An 11,458-nucleotide genomic window follows, 5' to 3' on the forward strand; every position below is an offset into this window, starting at 1 on the left:
TGGGGTGGACGCAATGGATACAGAAGGAAACGCCAAGGAGGGAAAACTGGAAATTTTGATGGAGGAGGGACTGGGGTGGGGTTAATAAGGGTAGACAATATCATGGTTTTGGATTGGGGACAATCTGAGATGGTGGTGACCAGCTGTCTTGATGACCTAGAGGGAATAATGACCTTGAAGAGGATGTGGAAGTGAGCTCCACAGGTGGGAAAAAAGGAACAAACAAGTGGTGAGCAGTGATCCTGGATTTAGGTAGTTTCATGAGTAGGAGGTTGCTGGTAGACTGTGTGAGGCTTGCAGGAATCTAGGAGGGTTGGGGGGGGGGGGGGACGAAGCATGGAAAGAGCAGAGGGTGCAAGACCAGAAAGGAGGTGGTAGAAGACAGAGACCATTGATCTGTCTGCGATGTGAAAGTAATCAGCCCAGAGACTCCGCTTCATCGTGGGAGATACCAATCATTTTGAAGGCCTTGGCTTCCATGACATCAAGCTGAGCAAGGTGTCAGACAGGGGCAATGGCCCAAATGATAGAGCAGTACTCCATAAATCTGCAGATGAAGCCCTTGTAGGTCGGTGGAAAGGTGTTCAGGTGTTCCAAGGAAGGACTTTGGACTACATAGGATGTTTAAAACTAGGATTTGTTAAGGTTAATTTTAATCATTGAGAGATAGGGCCAAAACCAATACTGTATTGCACGATATCTCAAAAAGTTATGAACGGATTATGACAAAAGTTGGTGGATGAGTTGGATAGGTGATTAGATTTTGGTTCAGGTCCAGATGCAGATCCGGCCCTATCAGTGGATACAAAATGTAAACTGTTCAGCCTCGCGGAGGTATGCAGTCTACCGAGTGCCGTTCTAGCTACAGCTGGGATAGCAGGATAGCATAGATTTATATGTACATGATTCTGAGCTGTCTCGCCTGTCTAGTTGGAATCCCATCACAGCTATAAACTGTCACCCTGGTGTTTCACATACAGGGCCAGGCATCAATATGTGCACTGTCCGTCGTAAGGACGTTAAGCCAGATGATCCGTCTGCAAATACTGGTTGTTGGTGCTTGTTAAAGACTCCACATGATCTTTAGTTATGAGTAGGTGATTTATCGTCAACACCCTGAACAAATTACAAATTCCTGCCATGATTGACCGCTGCAAAGGCAACACCAAACCACCGAGTATAAATAATTCCTGCCAATCAACCGCTTCAATCCGTCAGGTTCCTTGTGTCCATAATTTGACACTCGTTGGAATTTTTTGGAGAGTAGCTAACCCCAACATTTTTGGAAAGCTTAAACAATACCAAAACAGAAATTCCATGTTTCACATTTTTTCAATGCACATAATGTGGTCAAATAGGTCGTTTTGGGGTAAAAACCCGTTTTTTTATTTTATTTCAGCTCTGAAAATTCAAAATTAATTGCAAGCAAGCAACTGATGATGCATAATTGTTAACTCGAGGACAGTTCTTAATATGGAATACATATATCTGTATTTTGAGCAATGCTTACCATGGAAACGGCTATCATTTTGTCAAATTACCGTTTATTTAATGTATTGCTTTCAAATCTTGAAACTAGTAACGCATGAATATGGTGATCAGGGAAATGTACTTAATGTCAAATATGAGTTTGTAGCCAATTGGCATCACTGTTTCTAATGTCACTCATCATTGCCATCATCATCATCACTATCGTGGTCATGCTGTTCAATGTTTGAGTCCTCGTCATTCTCACACGAAGTGCTGTACATGCAAAGATCAGTGCATGTTAAGTTCTTGGCCCTGCAGGAACATCTCTGTGATGAACATTCTGTCTTGCACTGGCGCCTTCTCATCTCGATAATTGCCTTTGGTGCAGGGAGAATGTCTGTTGTTATCGGTTTGAGTTGACCACTCGTGTCCATGTGGAAGCCATTCTTTAATGGATCAATAAATGTTTGCTGAGAAATTGCTGCTTGACCCCAAACGTATGCCTGGATATGTACCCGCATGAGATGCTGCCTCAGAGCACCGACAGTTGGTGGTAACTTGCCATTCTCAGCCATGTTCTTACAGAAGAGATGCCACCGAAGTTCAGGGATGCTGGAAATATTGACACCACTTGGACAATAACCTGAACAGACAAATCTTGCTAAAGTTGTGTATAGATCCTCTGAAAGTTCAGCATCCTTACAGAGCATAGCAAAGGCATCTACCATGTCGTCGTCGGCCTTCAAGTAGCACTGGAACCACTTTGCCTTACCATGTCGAGTGAACCGCCCAGTATTATCGGCACCTGTGAACGCGTGGAAGGCTGGCAATGCCTGGGCGTTCTCCTTACCTAGGGCCTTCCAGATTGGCTCGATTTTGACAATGCTAGATGCCATTGAGATAGATGTGTGTCTTGGCAGGAGATGATAGTTTGCTATGGCAAGAACCAGAACATCTGTATCATGTGAGAATATCGTCAGCTCAATATCTCCCGTGTGTTGCTGTGATGCAGCTATTGCTTGCTGGATCATCAACATATCGGTCTCCTCATGGTTATTCGCCTCAAATTGGATTTTCCCTTTGACGTTGCAGACGGAATAGAGCAGATTCGTTCCGTGGTTTGTACATTGCCTGCCTCCTAGACTTGAGGCCGTACATGATGGTTTGGCTTACATTTAATACTGATCTGTCCACAACATTTGTCCGTGCTTCTCATTGCATCTCTTCCACTGGGCCAAGTATTATCCAACATACCATTGCCTTAAGCTCTCCGGGGACGTCATGTTCACTGCTAGAAACTTGTATATATTCATCTTGTTGGTCCTTGGTGGAGAAGTTATCTAGACTTTTGCGAACAAGCATAGCTGCTTTGTATATAGCATCCATATGGTCCATTGTATCGTCATTTGTAATGCTAGCATTGACCATATCTTCCTCGCATGTCTCAGGTGAATAGAGAATAGAAGATTTCCATCTGTTCTTTTGGAGCACTGACCTTAAATTGGGTAACGCCTGTAAGATTCTATTCTTCAGCCATTTTCTACTGAATGTGGGTACATGGTGTTCTAAGGCATCTTTACCACCTAGAAGGTTAACATAAGTTGTCTCGATGTCCTCCATACGGTGTTGAGTTTGCTGCTTGGTTAGGACATCTACCAAGTTGATCAGTTCAATTAAACTCACAACTTGTGTCATTGATGCTTTATCCTTCTCTGCTTTGGTGTCGTGATCTCGCAAGACATGGAAGACATGTTTCATCCAGCTAGACCTGTTGTACATAACGTCAATTGCATGTGCATCACTTGGCGCTATAGCAGTGTTCAATCGAGTCATAAAAACAGGGTTCTGAGCAACATCAACAGCTTCTCTCAGCGATTTGCCCGCACTGTCACTCCGTACAAGGTAAATAGGTTGACCATCAGTCCTCCGGCAAAAGAAGCACAAAGCCTTGTCATAGGGGTCTGTGGATGACCGAGTGAATGATGTGGAGGAGCTTGACGACTCCAGACATACTTCGGGCATTTTTCTCTTTCGACCTGGCCCTTTGGCGATATGCGACCCTGATGATAGTGCCTGATCATAACGAACCCTGGCACAACGAATTTGGTCCTTGTTAGTTGCGTTGGAATAGCATGTTCGGTGCCAGACAGTCTTCTCCTTTTGCAACAGTTCTGCTGACATCCCCTCTCGTCGTTTATGAATCTGTACATAATCACCATCCTGTAAAGTGGCTCGCTCCTGTATTGTCTCTATCAAATGGCAGAACGACTCGACTTTTGGTTGCAACACCAAGGACCCTTTCAGGGAAGAATTATCTTGGCAGAGGACACATTTTGTCCAGTTCGTTGATCCTTTCGTCTGGCATGAATCTTTGCCACTCAGTGGTACTTGATCCATCATGTTGTTGGTCCTGCAAATATAAAAATGAATGTCAAATCTATCATACGTGATACAGCCTATAAAACTCGGGCTGTGCCGATGTCTAGGGCCATATCAAGGGCACAAATAACATTCATCACCATAAAAAGCAAACAGATGAGAAAAAACAACATCCTTATTGTCTTTGACTAATTTATTGACCTAAACTTATGTGATTTAAACGGAAGATGCGGGTAAATGTCTCAATGATAGAACTTTATTAGAATCCAAAATAAAAACCGCCACAAAGACATAAAATTACCTGAATAAAATGAAAGCAGAGATGAGTGGGAAATCAACAATACGTGCTAACTAAACTACATGCCGCTAACTACATGTCAGTAAACTAAATAGAAACTCCAAATAGACTCCCTCTGTAATTCCAACCCCCGGGCACAAAGCTAACCTAATCCTATCCTATTATACAACAGTTAATCTAATGGAACAAAATACGTCAGTGACTGATTACATTGATAGTGACTTTCTTTCTGGATAAGTGAAAGCACGAACCAGCACATAAGGACATATTTAAAGATCAACCCGAAATAATAGAAAAAGGATAAACACATAGCTATAACATGTCGACTGTCCGACTTCCAACTCCTAGTCGAACAGGAAACGCAATTAAAACCTCCAACCCCGTGGCCATTCAAACCATAATCCTACCCCATACAGAAGAAGATAAAATGACAAAAAGGTACATACGCCTCAAAGGCGATCACAACTTACCGAAAAAAGGAAGAGAGGTGTTGAAAACCGAATATGATGAAACGAAGCTCCGAAGTAAACTGTCATGAATAAATCGAGAATAAACGAAGCGAACTGAAAATGACGTCATAGTGCTGCACGTGCTTGGACGTGCGCCGCGTCACATCACGACGTCATGCCACGCCCGGCAACCGTAACCTGAGGCGATGGCATGGCGTCGCGACGTGGCGTCACCTATGTTCCCTACAAGATCACACTTACAATACATCAAACTACAAAAACTTAAAATCAAACGTTTTACTACTGAAGGTGCCGAAACCTTCTGATATTGAACAACAGACACACCAATGTTTCATTGCACAGATGGCCGTTTCCATGGCAACCAACTGTTCCAATACTTGAAAATCATCATACTTATGTGTAAGTTAGTCATGGTCACTATATTTAACAATTATTTAGGCCATCCGATGGAAAATATAATTTTTAAAAATATATATGAAAAAATGGCAATTCCACTCCAAAAATGCTGTTTCCATGGCAACCGACAGTCAAAATGCAACATTTTATTATCTTATAAAATCCATTGTTAGCCATTTAACAGTAATCCATCATCAGTTGGTTATTTTGTATTGTTTCAGATTTTTAAAAATTGGAATTCAAAAAAAGCGTTTTTCACCCCAAAACAGCCTTTCCAAAAGTTGAAAAAAATGTGAAACATCATTTTTTTGTTGTTTAAATAGATTTTAAACTTCTCAAAAATCTATAGGTTTGCGACTCTCCAAAAAATTCCAACGAAATTACACAAGGAACCTGACTAAATAGTACTGACACTCTGCCAAGAGTCTTTTATAATAATGAAGCTAAGGCCTTAGTTATTTTATAACTTGGTTTACGCAGTTCTTCAGCTAAAATGTAGGGTCGGTAGGTCGAAATATGAATATAATTTCAATTTTTAGAAATTATATATTTTAATGATTTTTTTTCGGATGTTCCATGGAAAAGACAAGGGAAGGTGGGGAGGGGGGGGAGTATAAATCCCGGACCAGGAGGATCTAAGAAAACATTGAAGATGGAAGACCATTCAAATGCAGGATGCCCATGTTCACTGTATCATCTGATGTGAAAAACCATAAAGAAGGATTAAAACTTGTTTTTACAATGTAGTCTGGCATGTTTTTCTTATAGAAACCTGTTGGATCATCAAACAAATGGAAACAATGCTGAGAAAATTACTGTCCAAGTCGTAGATGTGTGCATGCACACCAGTGCATAGTGCTGGACATGATTAAAAAAAAGGTGTCTACGAGGAGTCAACACGCTCAAAACGGTCAATCAGAGCCATAACCAGCTTAGTTTTCAGTGGGCATCTGATCGTACCGTCTCCCCATCCCCATGAGCACATCAAAGGCTGATTTCTGGTCCGTTGAAGGCTGGATATCAGCATCTCACAGGGAAACTTTGACGTACTTGGCACCGAGATCTTTCAATATGAACAGAGGTGTACAACTTTCGACAGAAACAAAATCGGCACGATTGAGAGGAGCCTGCGAATCATCCCTGCTGCTGCACTGAATTGATGCAATAGTTCGGCCACAATATTCGTCGTCAACATGTTGCGTGATTAAATCACCAATACAGTCACTCAAATTTATTCCGCTGACATACTTCTTAACAATCACTTTTGCCACAGAAACCACAGTCATTCTGAACCACGCTGGCCACTGCTCAGACGCCATGACCGAAGACGACTGCACAGTTCGGTTAAAGTTGACTCAGCATTTTGGTGCGTGCACGAAATTATGTTTTGAAAATAAATGCCGACGTTTACATATCGGGTTTTGAAACTTTTGCACCTTCGACGGAAAATGTCTAAATATAAAAGCCTAAAAATGTATTTTATATTTATATTTCATTTCGGCAAATATACCGCCGGTGGATCTGTAAACCAAGTTATAAAATAACTAAGGCCTAATGATGATTATTACAGCGCGTGCGCTGTATACAATTGCCCCGAGTTTGAAATGTCCCCGGTGTCCCCCCCCCCTCACGTGCCTCAAGTGAGCCAATGACAGCCGTCCGTTAGATGGCAGTGCGTAACCTAGACGGAAATGGCGACAATTGACGGAAATACCCGAGTATTTCAATGGAAATTTGTGAAACTAATGTGTTATATATGTGAAAACCATTGAATTTATTGCTTGATCGAAAAAAACCTAGAAACGCTCCCTTCTCATGTACAAACGAACGAAAGACGTCATTTCCGCCCACCATGGCATTTCGCGCCGAACGCTGAAAGCTAAGTTCTTCTTATGCCATCATTCTCTTTAATATTAGCCATAAACAAGTGTTTCGTCATGCATTAGCAGTTGAAATTTACTTACAATTGTGGCAGATATTGGTGGCAAAGTGATGAGTGGTTATTTCAATAACATTAGTGTACTCATTTGCTTCACCACACGTGCTGTATTGAAGGATTTCACTTGTTATTATTGTCATGCCTAATGTGGTCATATTGATGAAATACACAGTACAATGATCAATTCTGCAAACCTCAACAGTGAAGCCAGAAGGCATTTGATATTAAAGGTTGTTGTGGTAAATACTCTCCCCAAGTAATCCCACGTGTTTTGAGATTATGGAGTAATGCTCTCACCTCTGGGCTGGCTCCCCTGCCTCTCATCATGCTCAGATTGATGCCATGGAATCTAATTCTTTCAAGATCATTGGAATCTCTCACGATGAAGCTGAGTCTAGTTATGAGAATATTGTGGTGTCACCAAATTCTGGGTTCAGCTCTTTTATATATATATATATATATATATATATATATATATATATATATATATATATATATATATATATATATATACATGGTCTGGGATAGTGGAAGAGCTAGGACACAGAACAGACCAGGGCACAACATAACAAAGGGAACAGCAGGAGAAAGGGAAACACCAATAGCAGGGCGGAGTTACAAGGCAGATGGAGACGGACAAACAATGGATGCAGGTAACGATGATGGGTCAGGGAGAATGCAAGGGGTGGGCTTTATGGATACATCAGAAAAAATTTGTGGAGGGGTATGGGTGTAGAAATAAAATCATGGCTTTGGATGGGGGAAGATAAGAAGTTGTCGTGAACAGCTGTCTTGAAGATGTGGAGGGAATAATGAGATGGAAGAGAGTGTGGGAAGTGGTTCAACAGGTGGGAAAAGTAAGGAATAAATGAGTGGAGGTTAGCAGTGGTTCTGGATTTAGGCAGTTTCATGAGGAGGGGGTTGCTGGTGGACTGCATGTGTCCTGAATATATGTGGAGGGGGGGAGGTAGGAGGTGGGGTTCGGGGCAGAGCACGGTGAGAGCAGAGGGTTCAAGAGCAGACATGAGGTGGAAGCAGACAGAGAGACCAGTGACCTAAAGGCGATGGAGAAGTGATAGGCCCATAGACTCAGCTTCATTGCGAGAGATTGCAATGATCTTGAAAGCCTTGGGTTCCACGGCATCAAGCTGAGCAAGATGTGTGGCAGGGAAGCCAGCCCAGAGGGGAGAGCGTTACTCCATCAAGCTGTGGGCGAAAGCCTTGAAGGTGGATAGGAGCTCAGGTGTGCCAACGAAGGACTTTGCACACCAGAGGATGCCCATTTGGCATCTGGTTTTGGAAGCCAATTTTGAAATGGAGCTTGCCCAAGAGAGATCATGGCTGAGAGTGAGACCCAAGAGTTTGAGTGACTGAACCTGTTTGAGACGGCTGTGGAGAAAGTACACAGAAGGGTTTGCGGAACAGTCCTTTTGGAGAGGGAGAGAGTGAATTTCCAGAGTCAGTGAGATCATTGATGAAGATTAGGAATAAGATGGGACCCAGAACACTGCTTTGGGGGTACTCCAGTCTTGACAGGGAAAGAAGAAGAAAGGGTTCCATTGAGAGCCACACATTCACTGTGAGAGTGGAGGAAGTCGGTAATCCAAGAGTGGATTTGGCCATGGGTTCCATTGGCAGACAGTTTAGCGACCAAGGCTGGATGCCAGACTGTATCGAAAGCTCAAGAAATGTCCAGAGAGACGGCCCTGATCTCATGAGTGATATTGAGAGCCTCCATCCATTATTGGGAGAGTAGAAGCAGCATGTCCAAGGTAGAGTTACCAGGTCTGAATCAGAACTGATGATCTGAAATGAGGTTTTTGGAGAAAAGGAATGATTTTATGTCACTTGTGATGATGGATTCCATGACCTTGATGATGATAGGAAATAAGCTAATTGGATTGTAGTTGAGAGGGTCCGTTTTTGCACGTTTTTATGTAATGCTGTGATGTTGGCTGATTTCCAAGCAGATGATAGGTAACCGAGGGTAAATGATAGGGTGAAAAGGGCAGCGAGAGGAAGTGCAAGAGCAGTGGAGCAGATTTTTAGGACACGTGAACTGATGCCATCTGCTCCAGGTGCAGAGTCAAAGTCGTGGGTTGCCAGAAACTTCTCCACCTTCTCAGGTACAAAAGACACGTAATTCAGGAGCTATTGGGCATGACTGGGAAGGAAGGGTACGGAGAAAGCGAGAAGAGTTAGGGACACAATAGTTTGAAGCAAACAGAATTGAGGCATTCGACCTGATCACTAGCGGAGTCGGCTGTGGTGCCATTTGAAGTGAGAGAAGAGATGGAAAGGGAGCATACACCAGAGACAGACTTGACAAGGTACCACCAGGTTTTAGAGGAGGGAGTCAAGTTTGAAAGCTCATTCTTGAGATTAGACAGATGTTGTTTTCTGGCATTCCTGAGAGTAGACACATACTTGTTGCGGGCTTTGTGGAATGATCTGAGGTTGCCTTTGGTTGGATTTGCCTTCCAGAAGGAGAATTCAAGTTGTTTTAAAGCAACTGCCTCACCATGACGAGACTGCTTAGGCAGCAACAATGCTCTGCACAGAGTATGGTCCCAATGGATGGATGGATGGATGCCTCACCAAAGAATTCTGAGTACCAAGAGTAGAAGGAAGGGTAAGATAACTGAAGATGAAATGGTATGAATTTGTGCATAAGAGGGATCAGGCTTCTGTGGAAGAATTCCCAGGCTGAATTAATATTTGTAGTGGTAGATATAGGAGACCAGTCCTGAAGTCTTATGGCTGCTTGTCATCCCTGCAAGTTTGCCTGAGTGAACTGCCAGATTTGGCAGCACTGAGGCTCTGAAAATACCCAGACACTTCAGCACTGAGGCTCTGCCAGCACTGTTCCCTGAAAATTGCCAGAGAAATGTTGACCTTCACAAGCACATGATCATATAATATTGTAGGTATCTTCTGAGGATGCCTCTTCAGCCAAGAGTTCAGGCATTTCAGGTCGAGACATACCCTTAAGCTCCCATCTTTCTTCACATGATTACAGATGGAAGAGCACCAGCCAGTATGATGGTCCACTTTCCTGCTGATATCCTGTTTTTCCATTTTCAATCGTTCCTCCTGGAAGCTTTCCTTTGATGTGAACACTGCACTTCCATGGTGTGTTAATTGATGCCTTTGTATCAGACTTTAGATGAAGCCTCACTTTACCTTTAAAATCATTGATGCAATCAAACCTTTCTGGGAACAGCCTCTTCAAATCATCCACAGAATCCACCTTGTATGGCTGTTTATAGGGGCACATTTGTTTTGGAATCCTTGGTACTGGAGGTGCAGCCTTCAGCAAGATCTTCTGTTGTCCAGAAATCCTGTTTATGGTGACGATGTTGAGCTGTTCACACTCTGGTAGTCCAAGTACTATGGGTCTCGGTACTTCAACTGCATAGAACCTATACCTGAACAAATCCAAGTTTTTACATCGACACAAGATCTTGAGGATTCCATGGCATTTGATCTCACTGCCAATGTAAGCAGTGAGCTTGGTCCCATCAAGCGGAGTCATACTTGCCCTTCACAATGCACATTGACAAAGTTTTCCCTGATGCACCTGTGTCCACTTTCAACTGCAGTTTGTGTGCACCTTTCATATCTAGACATAGAATGATCAACAATGTTTGCACTTCATTCCTTGTCTCCTTCATCCACAGTGAAGATACCCTTATCACGTGAAACGGCTTGGTGTGTTTATATACTCCAGTGTCACTTTCCGAGCTGTTATCATTGCCTTCGGTAAAATACCCAGACACTTCATTTAGAGTTTCCATAATTGTTACTTCCCCAAAGCATACCTCTCCGCCTGCTTTTGCTGACACGATGGCCTCTTCCACCCCTGGTAGAGTGGTGGCTCTACTTTTATCTATCAGCATATCTTATACTTCGTCGGGATTTTCACAACAATGAGCCCAGCGTCCGAGTTCACCACAATACTTACAATAGTCATTGTATGCTGGGCAATTCCGTGGAGATATGATAGTCCATACTTTTTGCACTTCTGTCGATGTGTCATGGCATTCACAGATGATGAAGGCCCTTCCATATTCTGGATGGCCTGCTTTCCATTTACGATTGCTTCGTAATTGCTTCCCTCACTTAAAACAATGTCCATATCATAGCCAACCTCCTGGTCGAGCAGATGCTTTTGAAAGGTATCACGTGGCATGCTCACAACAATCAACTCAATAATCTGGTCCGAGAGTTCTGGTTCAGAGAAATTACACAACCTTCTTTTCCGTCAGTATCTGTTGATGAAATAATGAATGGACTCTCCTCCTTGCTGCTGAAATCTCATCATTTCCAGCCAGTGAATACTAAAGGTGACACGAATATCCAAATGATCCTCGAATAGTTTATATAATTTATCCGGTTCCTTTTTATCATCCTCACTTACAGTCGATGCATTGATATTCCACAGTCCTTTGTCTCCCACAGCGACCTGAATCTTGGTTTCCTGCCTGGCCTTACCATCGATGCCTT

The 11,458-nt window shown here is 42.8% G+C and overlaps 1 pseudogene; it reads right to left on the reverse strand.

The window, feature by feature from the left end:
* Nucleotides 1–2,532: 2,532 nt before the first annotated feature.
* On the reverse strand, nt 2,533–10,487 carry LOC147011794 (uncharacterized; annotated as a pseudogene).
* Between the last annotated feature and the right edge of the window lie 971 nt (nt 10,488–11,458).

The sequence above is a fragment of the Eptatretus burgeri genome, chromosome 15, assembly GCF_056783735.1.
Source record: "Eptatretus burgeri isolate ZD-2024b chromosome 15, Ebu_testis_v1, whole genome shotgun sequence".
Taxonomy (NCBI): Eukaryota; Metazoa; Chordata; class Myxini; order Myxiniformes; family Myxinidae; genus Eptatretus; species Eptatretus burgeri.